The sequence below is a fragment of the Panthera pardus genome, unplaced genomic scaffold (genome assembly GCF_024362965.1).
Source record: "Panthera pardus isolate Hobbes unplaced genomic scaffold, ASM2436296v1 HiC_scaffold_13, whole genome shotgun sequence".
Taxonomy (NCBI): domain Eukaryota; kingdom Metazoa; phylum Chordata; class Mammalia; order Carnivora; family Felidae; genus Panthera; species Panthera pardus.
The window spans coordinates 138,943,303-138,960,879 of record NW_026526688.1 but is presented as its reverse complement, the minus strand read 5'-3'; the positions used below and the strand labels follow the sequence as shown (position 1 = coordinate 138,960,879).

At 37.1% G+C, this 17,577-nt stretch overlaps 1 protein-coding gene across 3 annotated transcripts in view; it reads left to right on the top strand.

The window, feature by feature from the left end:
* Positions 1-17,577, top strand: part of CFAP299 (cilia and flagella associated protein 299) — a 582,511-nt gene that overhangs the window by 528,964 nt on the left and 35,970 nt on the right. The window contains exon 5 of one of the 3 annotated variants that reach the window (XR_002084957.2): positions 17,108-17,265. The exons of the other annotated variants lie outside the window; for them this stretch is intronic. The gene's annotated coding sequence lies outside the window, so the exon portion shown is untranslated. The remainder of the gene's footprint in view (positions 1-17,107; positions 17,266-17,577) is intronic. 3 annotated transcript variants of the gene reach the window in all.

Sequence of the window (17,577 nt, the reverse complement as noted above, 5' to 3'; positions counted from 1 at the left end):
TCTCTCTCTGAAAAATAAATAAACATTACAAAAATTTAAAAAAGTAAAAGCTAGGAGAAAAAGAAAACAGCTGTTACACCAAACTTACCGGGGAGTTTGCCCATAAATATGGACTACCATCTAATTCCTGCTCCTTCTGTTGGGCTGATTTCCATTGTTCCTTCTAATCATTAAAATAGTTTTAACCAGAAAGTATAACTGTTCTAAAAAGACTAGAATTCTAAAGACTTGGATGTGCACGGCAGTAAGATCTCAAAGAAAATCTAACGGTGTTTTCAATCTGCGTCTCCCTCACCTACATGGGTGCCAAAAAAGCATCAAGTCCACCTAGAGAAATCTGCCAGGAAGCTGACGGGACTCTGTGTCCCAGCACCTTGTAGCAAATGGAAGAATAGTTCTGTTAGTTCCCGTTGGCTTTCAGTGCAGTCTCTCTATGGCAAAGCGCTCATCCCTGTGATTTTCATTATGTGTATGTGTTTTTTTTTAATCTCAAGATTAACAAGCAAATGCAAAATGTTTTCAAACTTTCCTCAGGAAGCCTGAAGTGTCTCCTTCATGGGTATTTGAATTTCTCAACTGACGAACCCTTCTGTTCGCTCAATGGTCCACGATAGCCACTAAGTTAGTGTGTAATGAACTGTAGTGTTGCGGTTCAGACATTTTACATCTGTATCCAATGACAGCTTGAATGTAAGTGGTGGACAGATCTGTGGGTCGCATTTATCAAAGTTGTGTAACTTGCTGCAAAACAAAGTCAATAATGCTCACTTTATTTTGCCTATAGGATGTGCCGCAGTGTTTAAACTTCAAAAAGTATTTTTTTGGGGTCCAGGTTTTGTTCTCCCCCACTTCTTCTTTAATATTTTTAAGAATATGGATTTAGCATGACATTCCTACCTGCTTAAGTAACAAGGCTAGGAAAAAATTAGTGGAGAACGGATCCAAGATAGAGTCGCTTCTGTGCCAGAATTTTATTCTTGCCTACTCTGTTTTGGTGATGCCCCTGCCCCTACATATTAGAGTCACCAGAGAGAAAGCATTTCCCGAAGTGCTGCTTCTCATTACATCTCCAGATCAAAATGTCCTTTGGAAGTAAGTGTGCAAGCCACATTGCCTTGTTGGTTCGAGTGCACCATGCCTTGGGTAATATTGCTAAGGTTGTTTCATTGTCAATAGATACAAATGCTAAAATGGGTTGGTAATGTTACCCTAAGGTATTAATGCTCACCTGTCTCATTACTGCTTTACTCTTGTATTGGATCTATACCAAAATCGCAGCTCTGGATTTAATCCAAATGTTTGGAAATGCGTTTAAATGTACACACATTCATGTGCCTGTGGGCACACAAACACACATACACACGTGCACGTTCTGCCTTAGTTCCACCTGATATGAACCCTCAGGTAATGAGAGTCATATACTAACACTGACCTTATGCACCCCCCCAAACTCTGGGTAGTTTCACAGCATGCTAAGGCCTTTGTGCTCTCCAAACTACCTACACAACTTTCTGTCATTCTCACAATTCTCCCCCATTTTACAAATGCAAAACCTGTCATCACTTACTTAAAATTCACATCTGCAGTGGCAGTTCTTGATTTGAATCCAAGTGTATCTTATCAATTGCCTTTATTTTTTCTCCTACCTGAATACTAAAAGTTAACTATATTAGGTTCAACAGGCACCAGATGTCAATAGGTGTCCAGGGTGGTTCATAATTGTAGTAAAAAAAAAAAAAAAAGAGTTCAATATTTTCTAGAAAAGTTTATCTGGATATTTGTTACAAGATTTAGTTTTCAGCTGTTGCACCAGATTAAAATTTGTAATTTAATTATTATAACAATTTTAATGATAAGTTCATAATTTGCTATTCTAAACAGATGTGAGAAATGAATCTATATGATGGTCTAATATTCCAAAGGAATAGTATCAATACTATGCCATGTTGGAGTCCCAGAAAACATTTAAACTAGAAATTAAATATGCAGTGTATGTTTTGCAGTTTGAAGTTTTTCATTCTGAGGAAGTTTTTTTCATTACACCTTGTCTCTCTTAAAATTCAAGTGGAAAAAGAAGTTACCATATTTTTTAAAATTCTTATTCTCTTTCACAGATTGAAATATTTTAATATTCTAAAACTATAAAGCCTCCGTGATTCTAAAAGGGAAGAATGGACTATGTAAGATGTAGAAAACAGTATGCTTTAAACCCTTTATATAATTTCAGTATTTTCCTGAAACAGGCTTGCAACAATAACAGTTTTTTTAATGGCTCAATATATTAAAATAATTGAATTTTTTTAAAACCATACTTGGAAATAAAACAACCTATTTTTTACTGAGTATAATTTGAATAATAATTGCTTGAATTAGTCCATGCTTGAAAAAGTTCACAGATTGATATTTATATCAAAATTAAATATGCAAAGAAAAGGTTTAATACATGAAATATACAGTTGATCATAAAAAGTCCTCTTAGACTAGCAAGTTGGTACATCAAAGTTTACATCTGAACTTTATCTCCAGATAGAGAGTTTATTTTATAGAAGTTATTACGTTCATTAAAACAGGTCATTGTCATTATTGGCTACTCTGTAAGTAGAATAACCTGGGAAATATGAACTCAGAGTTCTCTGCAACATTTCTCCCATCCTCTCTAGTTCTCAAGACAGATTATCAGAAGCACTTCCAAATTAAAAAAAAAAGCAATTTGGATAATTCAACAACATGTTCAAGAGCCCTCTATCTTCATAAACTTTTCCTAATCTTTAACTTTTAATTTCTTGACTCATTTCAAATTTAACACTTTACTCTTAAAATATTTATATTTAAAATACTTAGGTATTTACAATCGAACACTTCAAAATATTTAAATAAAATAAAACACAAGTTGTTTGTCTCATTCTGTGTTCTTGTATTTCTGGTCTATTTGATTATTTCAAGGTTTTTTCTTATTTTTGTTTGATTTTGGGTTTTTTAATCCATCTTCTATATCTTTTTTTCTCTATTATCATTACTTTTTCTCCCCTTCCCCACCTTCTTCACTCACACATTCCTCCCAATGTATTCTGCAAAACTCACAAAGACATTATTCTGACATAGTGACAAATCAGTTTAGAAAAACTTTCACATCAAATGTACAAGTGAATGTGTTGACTAAAGAAAGAGAATCAAAACTTTTTTTTGGTTTAGTTTTACTACTAACAGTATGTTGATAGATTTGGAACCAGGTAACTATTCCAATTTTTTTTTTTTACCATTAATTTGTCTATATGCTAAGAGGAAATTTAAATTGAGTGCATTCATCATCCAAATTGATGTCAGGCTTAGGGTTGTTAGGAAAAATCTTGACTGCAATAACATTCTGGTCAATCCTATTAATTCATGATGACTTTCATGTCCTTCTAAAGTACATCACACCAACCTCCAAAACCATACCGCATATCAGAGAAAGGAAGTCAGAATTATTTCTGTCAGGATCAGCACAATGCTATAATAAGTACTTCAAGGGGCCAATGATTTACAAAAAAGGAAGAGGCGTTTATTTTACATTCAAGAAACCCATTCACTTACTGTTTTGGTTTTTTTTCAGACTACGCAAAAAAACATTTTAGTCTTTGACATTATAAAAGACTTAGAGCCCAATCACAAGGGCAAAATTTGTCTCCAATTGCTAAAAGGAAAAAAAAATGTATATTTTATTTTCTTTTTTTGAGGAATGCTGACCCTAGGGTAATAAGTCAACATTATTTAATAGCTTCTTTTATTTAGTGAGGAAATATTAAGCACCTGATCCCTTAAATGGAATGTTTGATTTATTGAGAATATTGAGTATTCTGTGGGCCTTTCAATCAATCTGTCAGAGAAAAAACAAACAATAAGCACATGCTTGTGCCTAATAGAAAGCTAGATGCAGGAAAAGATGCAAATGATACTTAAGATACAGTGCCTCTTCTCCAAGATCTTATTCTGTCTCCACTACAAAATTCATATTTAGGGTGCAGTTAAAGAGTGTTTAAGCATCAATTTATCATCACACCCTGACTTTCACACCAGGAGAACAGTGGGGGGCTCATGGGCAGAGCGAGTGAGGACCATGCTTTCCTAGGCCCACATGACCTCAGACAGACCCAGGAGAACACAATGTCATCATGTCTATCAGAGCCCAGAGAGGACTTCAACTGGAAAAACCAACTGGCCTGACTGAGCAACAGTGTCGAAAGCCCATGGAAGAGACAGGCCTGGCCACCCCTGGAACACTGCCTCCTTCGTTGCCTGGGGCCTGTAGAGGGTGTGGGGTGCTACAGACCTGATTAAGGTGCTGTCCCAACACAGGTGACAGCTGACGTACCTGTTGTCCTGAACACTTCTTGTGTCTGACATAAGTGAGAATCACTCAAAATCCAACTTCAGCCTCATCTGGCAGCACAATCTCCTGTGATCCTATGAAGGAAATGCTGTGACAGCCAGTGGGAGCCATCCATTTACCAAACCACCCTCCCAGCTAGAGGGTTTTGAAGACCCCAGAGGTGGGGGTTCTGGAGATTCTTTGAGTCTTCTGGTAGACTCCACAAGCAGGAGCCAGGGACAAAGGGTCAGAGAGCACCAGGAAGGGAAAAACAAGGACCAGGGAGAATACAGGTCTTGTTGCAGTCTGATTCTCCACCCATATAGGGCTAACTACCACAGTTGATTCCCATCACTAGGTACCACTGAAAGGGAACTTAGAGATTTTTTAGAAAGGCACTCCAAAGCATGGGGACCCCTGAGATATTAGCTCTGCTTCCCTGCCCTAAGGACAGTACTGCCAGAAAGAAAGGCTGGGAGTAGACTTGGAAAGATAGTAAGGATCCAGAGAAAAAGAAAGAAGGACATAACAGTAATCAAATAGGGAAAGTTTGGGAGGCAGCAAGGGAAAAATCCCAGATGACAAAGAAGAAAATAAATATTTTACATGTGAAGTGGGGCAGAGACGAGCTAGTCACTGCTTGAAGGTGAGCTAAGGAATTGTGGTGGATACTTTGGAATGGCTCATTTGTTTTCAGTTCCAACTTCTATTTAACATGCCTTAATGTACTGTGGAATTTGGATAGCTAACAAAAGACATTGCTCACACTTCAGACCGCTGGGATTCTCATTAAATGATAGGCTTCCCTACTGCAATGTGGAAGTGATTTTGTGGAGAAGAGGCAGGTGGTAAGCATCTAATTTGGTGGTGTGCACTATGGCTGAAGAGGCAGAGAGAGCTGAAATTGTAGATGCAGCTTCCTACCTGGGAAGGAGGGTTCCTGATTTTGACAGAGGCTAAGTGGTTCTGAAACTCCTAGCTGTAAGAGGAGTTTCCCGTGTTTGGCATACAGGTTCTCTTTCTTTCCTTTTCTTTCTTTCTTTCTTTCTTTCTTTCTTTCTTTCTTTCTTTCTTCTTCTTTCTTTCTTTCTTTCTTTCTTTCTTTCTTTCTTTCTTTCTTTCTTTCTTTTTTAAATTTAATCAGTTTATTTTGAGATATGATCTTTTACCCCTTTATAGTCAATCACCAACTCCACTCTAGCCCCATTGATCTCCTTTTTGGGTCCTATAGTATGTCTTTCTCTTGAATTTTGTATAAATGAAATTAAACAGCAAGTGGTTTTTGGTTTATGACTCATTTCACTTAGATTAATGCTTTTGAGAGTCATCCATGCTGTTGCATGTATCAATAGTTTATTCCTTTTCATTTCTTAGTGGTGTTCCTATATATCTATCTATCTATATCTATATCATCTATATCTGTATCTAATCTATAGTCTGTTTATTCATTTACCAGTTGATGGGCATTTGAGTTCTTCCCAGTTTGTAGAAAATCTGAATAAAATAGATACATCTGAATAAAACAGATAATCTTTGTGTGGATGTAAGTTTTCATTCTTCTTGGGTAAATACCTATCAGTGGGATCATTGAATACAGTACGTTCATATTTAACATTATAAGAAACTGCCAAACTTTTTTCCAAAGACAGTGCAACATTTTTCACTTCTATCAGCATTTTACTTTTTTTTTTAAATTTTTTTAATGTTTATTTATTTTTAAGAGAGAGAGAGAGACAGAGCACAAGTGTGGAAGGGGTAGAGAGAGAGAGGGAGACACAGAATCTGAAGCAGGCTCCAGGCTCTGAGCTGTCAGCACAGAGTCCTATGCGGGGCTTGAAACCGAGAGATCATGACCAGAGCTGAAGTCTGACACTTAACTGACTGAGCCACCCAGGTTCCCCTCTATCAGCATTTTATGAGTTGCTTTTGCTCCACATCCTTGCCAACATTGGTATTTTAAGTCTTTTTAATTTTAGCTATTTTAGTGTGTGTGTGTGTGTGTGTGTGTGTGTGTGTGTGTATCAGTTTTCATAAGCTCGGCACTATTGACATTTGGAGACAGAGAATTTTTGTTCTGTTCATTGTAAGGTGTCCTCTACCTACAGGATGCCAGTAGCACCCCTCCAGTTATAATGATCAAAATTGTCTCCAGACGTTGCCAATAGTCCCCTGGGGGTAAATACATTCCTCCTTACTGAGAACCACTAATGTAGTGGTATATTGTAGATTTAATTTACATTTCTCTAATGACAAATGGCAGTGAACATCTTTTTATTTTTTAAGTTCACGTATCTTGAGACAGAGAGCATGCACTCAAACAAGGGAGGGACAGAAAAGAGGGAGAGAGAGAATCCCAAGCAGGCTCTGCGCTGTCAGCACAGAGCCCTACGTGGGGCTCAAACCCAAGAACCTTGAAATCATGACCTGAGCTGAGATCAAGAGTCCAACGCTCAACGGATTGAGCCACCCAGGAGCCCTGAGGAAAAAAACATTTATTTTTATTTATTTATTTTGAGAGTGAGAGAGAGTGCAAGTGGGAAGGGACAAAGAGAGAGGGAGAGAGAGAATCCCAAGCAGGCACCATGCTGTCAGCACAGCCCCATGAAGGGCTTGATCTCACAAACTGTCAGATCATGACCTGAGCCAATAATATCAAGAGTCAGATGCTTATCTGACTGAACCACACAGGCACTCTTGCAGTGAACATCTTTGCATGAACTTATATAGAGAGTTCTTCAGGTTATCTACTTCCTCAGTTAAGCTTTGATAGTTTGTGCCTTTCAAAGAGCTTGTCAGGTCTCATCTAGGTTGTCAATTTTATTAACATAAATTTGCTCATAATATTTCCTCATTACCCTTTTTACTATCTGTAGGATATGTCTTCTCACTTTTTTCTCGATCAAACCAACTGGAGGCTTTTCAATTTTATTGATCTTTTCAAGGAACAAGCTTTTTAATTTCATAGATTTTCTCTGTTGTGTTCTGCCCTCAAGTTTATTGATGCATACTTTTATCTTTATCATTTCCTTTTTTCTTAGATCACTTATTGGAGGATTTTTTTTTCTAATATAAGCATTTATTGCCATAATCTTTCTCTAAGCACTGCTGTAGTATCCTCCTACAAATTTATATATTTCTTTTCGTTTTCATTTATTTCAAATATCTTCTAAATGTTCTTGCAATTTTTGCTTTGATCCATTTATTTAAATTATTTTAAAAGGCTTGGAAGTTTCTCTCAATTATCTTAAGTGTCTTCATTTCACCTTTATTTTTGAGAAATATAGATAGAATTCTAAGGTGACAAGATTTTTTAAGTACTTTGAAGATGTCAGTCCATTGCTTTTCCAGCTTACATAGTTTCTGATGAGATATTGTCTATCATCCTTACCCTTTTTTATATATGCACACCATGTATCTTTTATCTGGTTTCAAATATTTTTTTCTTTTTGTCATTGATTTTCCACACTTTGATATATTTCTCATAATTTGGGGTACACTGGTACCTTGGTGTAATTTTTCTTTGGTATTTGCTCTACTTAAAGTTCATTGAACTGTAAATCTGTGGGTTTGTAGTTTTCATTAAATTTGGAAAAATTTAAGCCTTCATTTCTTCAAGTATTTTTTTCAGAACTCCCTTTCTACTACCTTCCTGGATTCTCCATCTCTCTCTCCTCTCTCCTTGTAGGACACCAATTATATATATGTTAGCTCACTAAGCTTCTATTATTTTGTGTGTGTATGGGATGGGGTGGTAGTTTCTATTAACATGTCTTCAAATTAATTATTTTTTTTTTTTACTTTCTGCAGTGTCTAATCTTAATCTTAATCCCCTGAAATGTATTTGTTATTTCAGATATATTTTTCCTCTCTAAGATTTTATTTTGTTATTTTCATACCTTCAATATTCTTTTCTTACCATGTAAATTTTGAGCATATTTATAAAATATAGACTAAGCATTTTATAATTGTCTCCTACCCCCATCTTCTTTGTCATTTCTGAGTCTATTTCCATTAGTTGATATTTTCTTCTGGTTGTGGATCATATCTTCGTGTTTCTTTGTATGTCTACTATATTGATTGGATAGTGGGCACTGTGGATTCTACATTTTTGGGTTCTGGATACTTTATTCCTTTAAAGAATGTTGCACTTTGTCTTAAAATGTAACTAAGTTATTTGGAATCAATGAGGTCTTGTTAAACTGTGTTTGGTCAGGTCCAAATAGCCTCAAATCTAGGTCGAGGCTGTTCCAGTGATTCTTCCCAATAATCTATGTATTATGTGGTCTCTGCATGCTGGCTGGGGAGAACATGAACTGCTTCCAATCCTGTGTGAGTTCTGGGAACTCTTCCTTTGATATTTTTAATAAACTCTTTATTTTTTCAATGTAGTCAGAGCAGGTTCCAGAAAATTCTAGCTGAAAGGAGAATAATGGTTGTTTGGATTATATAAATAAGGGAATATAAACTATAAAAGACACTGACTGACAGTCAAGCTGAACAGCCAAGTTCCAACTTAATTTAAGAGTAAAGATGGAGCTATTACTGATTTTTGAGAAGATAAATGATACAATATAAGGAAATAAATTCTGGGATGAAGTAATATGTTCTTTCAAGAAAAGAAAGGCTAGAAATAGGGAGAACAGCTAGGAAGTCAATTTAATCCAGGGGTTGCTCAATAGTGATGAGCATAGAGCAGCAAGAAGAGAGAAAATGGTTCATATGAACAGCATTTGCAAGGAAGAAATTATTAGACAGAAAAAGCATGGTGACAAACTGGATAAAATGATATTAGAAATGGAAAGGGAAGGGTTGATAACTACCAAGATTCCTATCCAAGATGATACTAAAAGAAATGGACAAGGAAAAATAGCTTTCAAGGGGAGATGATGAGTAAGTTTTGGACTTCTGTTTTATGATGAAGGTGGCACATCCAAGTAACAATGTCCTGGAGGCTGTTGAAAAATAACATACAGTTTCACAAACAGCGAATCTGAGCAGGAGACCTAAGTCTGGACAAAAAGAGGCATGGTTAATATGGATAAGTTTAGTTGCTTTTTAAACGTGTTACTGTTCAAAACTCTATCCTCATGTCAATCTTACTTTAATAAAAGAACAACTAATAATATTTTCTCTGTTTTAGATTTTGAATGCCTTTTGGTTTCTAGATTTGAAAAGGAATTAGAAATATCATAATAATGCAAGGGAAGCTATTCTTGTGTAATTACTTACACAAGTATTGGAAGCCTCGCATAAACTGTTGTGTTTGAGGGGACTCCAGCCCATATTCTTTACCAGGATTTTGGCTAACCTTCACATAAACAAGCCTCCAAATAGTTCAATAGTCCCCACCAGCAGTTGCCAGGCTAATGCTTTCATTTCCTTTTCATGGCACATTTCCCAAAGAATCTGAGCCTTTTGCATTTTGAGGAAAGATTTCATACAGCAGAAATAGGCTTTAGAAACACAACACATTATGGTTTTGTTTGTTCCATGATACAGACAATTTCCAGAACACAACACACAATTTTCTCTACAAACAATTTTCTGAGGTAGCAACCCATTCACCAGTACTACTCTGAATTAATTAGATAAAAACATAAATTATGGCATTCTAGGGCACTTTAGAAATCACCTATTCCAGATGCCTTATTGAGTAGATGTAAAAATTGTTGTTGGGAAATTTAGCTCAGATTTACGGCACAGTTAGAAGTAAAATTAAATTTCTTGCTATTCTGCCCAGTGTTATACACTGCACCATTAACTCTGCTAACTTGCAAACATTTTTGAAAAGCTTCTTAAGAAGATGCAAATCAAACATGATTTTCTTGATTCATTCACCTTAAATGTCAGTCTCTTATTATGTCCTAGTTTTCTATTCCACTCATGAATAAAGCAGCTGGGTAACACTGGGTAATCTCCCAGTAATTGGCCTATAATGATTCAGTTGATTTCACAATAAACCTAAAACAAGTACTTTGCTTACCTCTCTTCTGTTACTACATGCCTTGACTCCAATTAGGAGATAAATTTCTGGTTTCCAAGGCTATGAATAACAAAGCAAATTTCCTCCCCACTTTATTTATCTATTTATTTATTTATTTTTGCAATCTCTACACCCAATGCGGGGCTTGAACTCATGACCCAAGATCAAGAGTCACGTACTTTCCCAACTGAGCCACCAGGCACCCTTCTCCCCACTTTAAAGTGAAGGAAAAGCTAATAAATAATAGATTGTGATTTATGACTTAATCATATCTAGCTTATCCTTGTAGATCCCACTTTACATAAGATTTGTTTTCCAGAAGTTAGCAAACTGGCTATTAGAAACATTTACTATACTTTCCCCAACAGTGTTATATATTGCACTTAGGTAAATTCATTGATAGTATTACGTCTGGGGTGTGTGTGTGTGTGTGTGTGTGTGTGTGTGTGTGAACTTTTTTTTAATGTTTATTTTTGAGAGAGGTAGTGCAAGCAGGGAGGGGCAGAGAGAGAGGGAAACAGAGGATCCAAAGCAGGCTCCATGCTGACAGCAGAGATCCTGATGAGGGGCTCAAACTCACTAACCGTGAGATCATGGCCTGAACAAAGTCAGACGCTCAACCAACTGAACCACCCAGGCATGCCTAAACTCTCAATGACAAACTGATAACTATCTTTAATTTATAATAATGGTTTGTAAAACATGTTTTTATAAATTTACATGTTTTGCTGCCAATAATACATATTCCCCCACCCCAAAATAAAAGGATACTTTCCCACCCTACTTAGGCTGCACAATTGCAGCTCCAATAGAGGAAGAAGGGCAGAGGAAAGGAGGGAGGAGAGGACGATGGAATCTTACAAATCTAACGGTTTGGTGTTTGGGTTGTTTCAGGGGCAGCTGCTAAATCAGGACAGCTCTAGGTTCAGGGAACTCTCTCAGAGGATGGAAGTTTTATTTACAGGGTCCATCTGTAAGTAAGGTACATGAAAGTAAAAGATCTGTAGACTGTGATGGTAGTTGAGGTGTCTGGCCGCAAGAGCAGCCCCTCTTTCAATCAAGCTAGTGAGGGAAGAGCCCCACAGAACAGAACGTGTAACTATTAGTTATAAGGTGAATAGTCAAGGGGTGCCTGGGTGGCTCAGTTGGCTAGGCCTCTGACTTCAGCTCAGGTCCTGATCTCAACTTTGTGAGTTCAAGCCCCACATTGGGCTCTGTGCTCACAGCTCAGAGCCTGGAGCCTGCTTCAGGATTCTGTGGCTCCCTCTCTCTTTGCCCCTCCCACCTCTCCAAAATAAATAAATATTTAAAAAAAAATTTTTTTAACGTGAATGAGCAACAGCCAAGGACTGTCTGTAGTTTACACAGTTTGGCACTAAACCCAAAATCCTGAGGACCTGAATTTAGTGCTAAACATTAGTTCCTAAAGCATGCTCCAAGTTGAGCAAATTGCCAAGGAGAATATTCCTACTTAGATGGTTTCTAGGTTCCACAATGCAGGTTCTAATCCAATATATTATATCAGTATTTTAGCCTCTATATGTTTTAATAACCATGTTGAATTACCATACAACTCTCTAATTCAACTTATTGGACAAATGTGGTACATGAAGTTCAAGAATTTAGCCCCTGGTCACAATCCTGTCTAAGCAAAAATGCAGTCATCTGCAGTTCTCAGCACATTATAATTCAAATGGGTAGAATTTTCTATTATAGTTTCAGGCTATTGCAATGTTTTCCATTTTCCACCATCAGTATGAGATCCTCAGGTAAAGTTGAATTATCCATTACTTAAAAGTTAAGCAGTTTTTCCATTTTCAAAGCTACACAAGAAAATGTTTTTCTTCTGAGTCCGTGACTCACCAATTCAATGTTTGAATTATTTCATTACTAGGTGGACATCATTTTCTATTGTTTCAGGCCAAATTTATCTGGTACACATACTCTCAGCACACTGAATTCATTTGAGGAAAATGTAGTAATTTCTATTAATTACAGACCAATGTTAGGTTCTACTATTACAAAGATCACCATACAGATAGAATTAAGGTGACTGTAGTTTTCTTACATGAACCCAAGTGCCTCGGGTGCCAAAAATTGGATGCCTACCCCAGATCACTTACACGGTCAGGGTTTTGATGTGCTCTCCTATCTGTGGGCCCGCTAGAATACTTCACCCAGCTCCACAATGTGGGCCACAAACATAATTTCTATCTTAGAGAATTATCTGAACTGTTTTAAAAAATTCTTTACAGAAAACAAACTGAGGGTCGTTGGAGAGGAGGTGGTTGATGGGGGCGGGTTAAATGGGTGATGGGTATTAAAGAGGGCACTTTTCTGGATGAGCACTGGGTGTCATATGTAAGAGATCAATCACTGGGTTCTACTCCTGAAGCCAAGACTACACTGTATGTTAACTAACTTGAATTTAAATAAAAAAATATGTTATATGACCAAAAAAATAAAATTAAATAAATTAAAATTAAAATTCTGAAAAATTTAGACATGCAGAACTTCCTTTTACGAAAAACACTACTCTTTTTTGTCGTTATACATCATTTATATATTATCCATTGTTTTCTAGTTTGCATTGTAGTCCATTAATCTATTTGGAAGTATAAGTGTCATGCAATGTCAGGTGTACAACATGGGGATTCCACAAGCTATATGTTATGCTGAGCTCACAAGTGTAGCTACCATCTGTCACTATGTAACACTATTACAACACCATTGATTATTATATTCCCTGTGCTGTACCTATTATCCTCAAAGTATTACTCTTATACAATGTGTTTTCTCACCCATTTCGCCACCTTTGGATCTTGCATCAAAGTTACTTCTACTCTTTTATGTTTTCTTTCACATCTATGGAGCAAGACAAATAAACCCGATCAGAAATCTTTCCTGAGAAATAGTTCATCATGAGGATTGGTAAATACCCAGAGACTAATATGGAGCCAGGTAACTAGCTCTTCAGTCTACCCATGACTCATCTATCTTCCTTCCATTGAATACATACTGGATCCTGTTGGAGATGGAAGCATTTCCTGGCTGAACCAAATTGAACCAAAGCTAAACTAAGCAATGGGAGTGGGGTCGTGAAGGGTTCTAGCTAGATTGTACTGTCATCACCTAACCTGTTTCTTTGTACCACAGAAGGGGCCAAGACTCATGACTGAAGTCTTCACACCGTGTCCTTAGGTCTTGAGAGGGTATGCCACATGGACGCTCTCTTATCCTCAAAATTCTAACTTTTTCTCCTACTTTTGCTTCCTGTATTACATCTTCCTTTTAGCTCCTTTCCATGTGATGTCTCTGAGCCAGACTGTCCTTTGATATGTGACCTTTTACTACAAAATAGTGATGCCTCGACCTCCAGTTTCTTTTTGTTGCTTACTAATGATCTCAAGAAGTCTCCTGAATGCCTATGACTTCTCTCTGCAGCAGGGGGTGAACTCTCACCTCATTTTCTACTACTTTGGCAGGGGGCACTTGGGGGGATTCAAGAAAGGAAGGTCTGAGGTGTTGTTAAATAAGGATGAAGACTTCTATTTTGGCCTGTGGCTGATTTTCTAAATACGACTGAAATTAAAAATCCAATTTACTAATAAAATATTATTTTCTTATTGAAGGGTACTCGACCAAATCCTTATGAAAAATACAAATTCCTTCTATTAACTAATTCTGTTCCCCATGAATTAACAACCATTTTCTTATTTCCTGTAGGTATATTTGCCTCCCTTGAGTCTAAATATTTGTGACAGTTTCCCCCTCTATTAATTGACAAAGACAAGCACCAAACCCAAAATCATATCCTTAATCCCCAGGAAGTGATTATACCCTCCCACACATGATTTATTACTTTTTTTTCTAAATTTCTATTTGTAAACCTATTATGCATTGGGCATAGTGTTAGGTGATTCTATGAAAGATAAAATAGGACTCAATTCCTTTCTTCAAGGAACATAGAGAGATAATCAACATAGAGAGATAATCATAAAACAATTTGGAAATACGGTGATCTAGATTTACCCAGGGCATATCCAAGTATAAAGGAAACTGTAGAGGGAATTCGGGTGGGAGAAAGGCAAGACTAACCAGAAGAGGTGCTGACAGAACTTATTCGTATGGAATGTGTAGGCATTTCCAAGCATGGACGATAGGGAAATAGGATTTAAGCCAAGGGGACAGCATGAACAAAGGCATAAAACTGAAAAAAAAAAAAAAATAACGTGATCTATAAAAAAGCAACTATTAGCAGTTCAGGGTTGCTACAGCATAAACCTCAAACACAAAGCAGTAGAACATGAAGGGCCATGCAAACCAAATTAAGGAGGTTGGAATTTCTGCTATAAGTGATAATGAGTCATTGAAAGGGATTTGCATGGTTAAGTCCATGTGTGAGAAACACCCCTGGAGGCTGTGAGGAAGATGGATTGAATAGATATAAAACAGGAGGCAAGGAGACAAACAAGCTGCTGCTCAGGACCTGGATTAGGGTCGTGGTGGAGGGACAAGTGATAAGGGGCCTGCCCAATGGGACAAATACTTACGGAGGGAAATTGGCAGCACTGTATGTAAATGGGCTGTAAGGACAGGGAAGAAGTGAACATGATTCCAAGTCAAAGTCAGGGGTGTCTCAATAAACAGGAATTGGCAAACATAAGATAGAAAATTCAAGGTGATGGTAGCTCAGGGAGAAGATCAAGATCAGTTCTGCACAGGTTGCATTTAAAATGGTGTGGAGGGGCGCCTGGGTGGCTCAGTCGGCTAAGCGTCCGACTTCAGCTCAGGTCATGATCTCACAGTTCGTGGGTTCAAGCCCCGCGTCGGGCTCTGTGCTGACAGCTCAGAGCCTGGAGCCTGTTTCAGATTCTGTGTCTCCCTCTCTCTCTGACCCTCCCCCGTTCATGCTCTATCTCTCTCTGTCTCAAAAATAAATAAACGTTAAAAAAAATTTTTTTAAATAAAAAAAATAAAAAATAAAAAAAATAAAAAATAAAAAATAAAAAAAATAAAATGGTGTGGAATATCTAGAACACCATGGATAGATAGGTACGTCTGAATCTCTGAGATGACTGGGCAGGGAAATATATATGGAACTTTTAACATATAAACAGTAACTAAAACAACAAGAAAAGATGAGATTTTTCAAGGAGGTCATTTTTTCTAACATTAGCAGTGATAACGTTCTTTTTACAAGATAGCCAGCTTTGCTTACTATTTTTGAAGAGTGACTGTTATTATTTTGTATACTTGTGAATAGCACAGATTTTTTGAGATATACAGTTGGCAGATACACTCTCAGTTTTACTTGTGAATTATAAAAGGTAAGGAAACAGACACAATTGTTTTTTTATGATTTCATGACTCAAAACTTGAGGGGTAATTATAAATATTGTTCTTGAAAGCACAATAGCTTAACTATTCATAGGTGGATTTCATGTGTATTCTTACTATCCTAGATAAAAACCTAAAGGTTACTGTTTCTCGAAATTGACCCCAGTTTCTACCCCAAGGTTTTTCATGTAATCTTACAAAGCATATCACAGACAGATGTTTAGAGCCAAAAGAAAACCTAGTATTTTATTTATGTACTGGATACACATCTTATAGCAAAGGATTTTCTAGTTCCTCCATTTAAAAAGAAACACTTTTGGGGCACCTGGATGGCTCAGTCAGTTAAGCGTCCGACTTCAGCTCAGGTCATGATCTCACACTCCGTGAGTTCGAGCCCCGCGTCGGGCTCTGTGCTGACAGCTCAGAGCCTGGAGCCTGCTTTGGATTCTGTGTCTCCCTCTCTCTCTGCCCCTCTGCTGTTCATGCTCTGTCTCTCTCTGTCTCAAAAATAGATTAAAAAAAAAATTAAAAAAAATAAATAAAAGAAACACTTTTGCTCTTTTTGGATTTAAAGTTATGCCCACTCTTGTGGAAAATATGTAAACTGTAGAAGAGTATGAAGTATAAGAGAGAAAATTGAAATCCCTCCTAAGTTCCCAACTCAAAATCTTAAAGTGTTATAAATGTTAAAATATTATGAATATAGAGGCTCCTGGGTAGCTCTTGATTTGGGCTCAGGTCATGATCTCACGGTTTGTGAGATTCAGCCCTGCCGGTGTCGAACCCACACTATAAGTGTAGAACCTGCTTGGGATTTTCTCTTTCCTTCTCTCTGCCCCTTTCCTACTCATTCTCTCTCTCTCTCTCTCTCTCTCTCTCTCTCTCTCTCAAAAAGAAAAAACTGTAAAGAAATATTATGATTATAAAATTTTATAAGTATATTTTAAATATTATAAATATAAATTTCATAGGTATATAAATATAGCATATATAATATACATATATGTAACATACACACATACACACAAATATATATTAAAGAGATAGGAGATTGGCTATTGGGCAAAATTGTGTGCTCACCAGGTCAGTGACTGTAGGTCAGATGTATGTTGTCTAATCAGCTGCTTGCCTGCTACTTTCTAAACAAAGACAAAAACTGCAAAACATTTACATTTTCCTTAAAAAAACCTTCTCCCAAGGAAAAAACAAATCACTAACTCAAGGAGGGTTTCCTTCATGGTTGCTGTGGGCTTTGCCTTCAAAGAACTTCTGCTAAAGAACAGTTTGACCCCAGCCAGGTAGGGATGGGGGCTTACCGACACTCTCAGGCTTCCCCCCAGTTTGGGGAGTTGGAGTTGCATCCAACTGAGTCCCAAGCTGTGACCCTGTCACCACACTGACCACTGTCTTTTTTCACCCTTTACTTTCGCTCTCAGGATATACAGAAAACAGCATATAGTGTATATATGCTGCTCTCAGTGCCAGGAAACCAAGATTCAGGAACATCTTTGCCCCTTTTCTCTGTGATATCATAAGAAGGGAGAAGTTTCTTCAAAAGTGACAAGGACTGGCAAGTGATCAACTGCACATGTAGGTGTGTTCATGAATGCATTTGCTCTCTTACTGTATATATGCAACTCTGAATCTTATTACAGTCTAAGCACTTTATCTTCTCTCTGAAAATTCTACATGAACATCAATTACAAGAGCTGTCAGTATCTTATTTTTATGCTGTTCTTTGGTCATTTACCTCACATTGGTTCGAAATCATCTCAGTGCATGCGAGGGCTCTTTGTCCTCCATTGATTGACATCTCAGGACTCCTACAAAATATGGATCTTGTTTAGATTTTGAGTTGAGCAAACCACACTTGAAAAGAAATAAATGGGACAGTTGGTGAACTTTG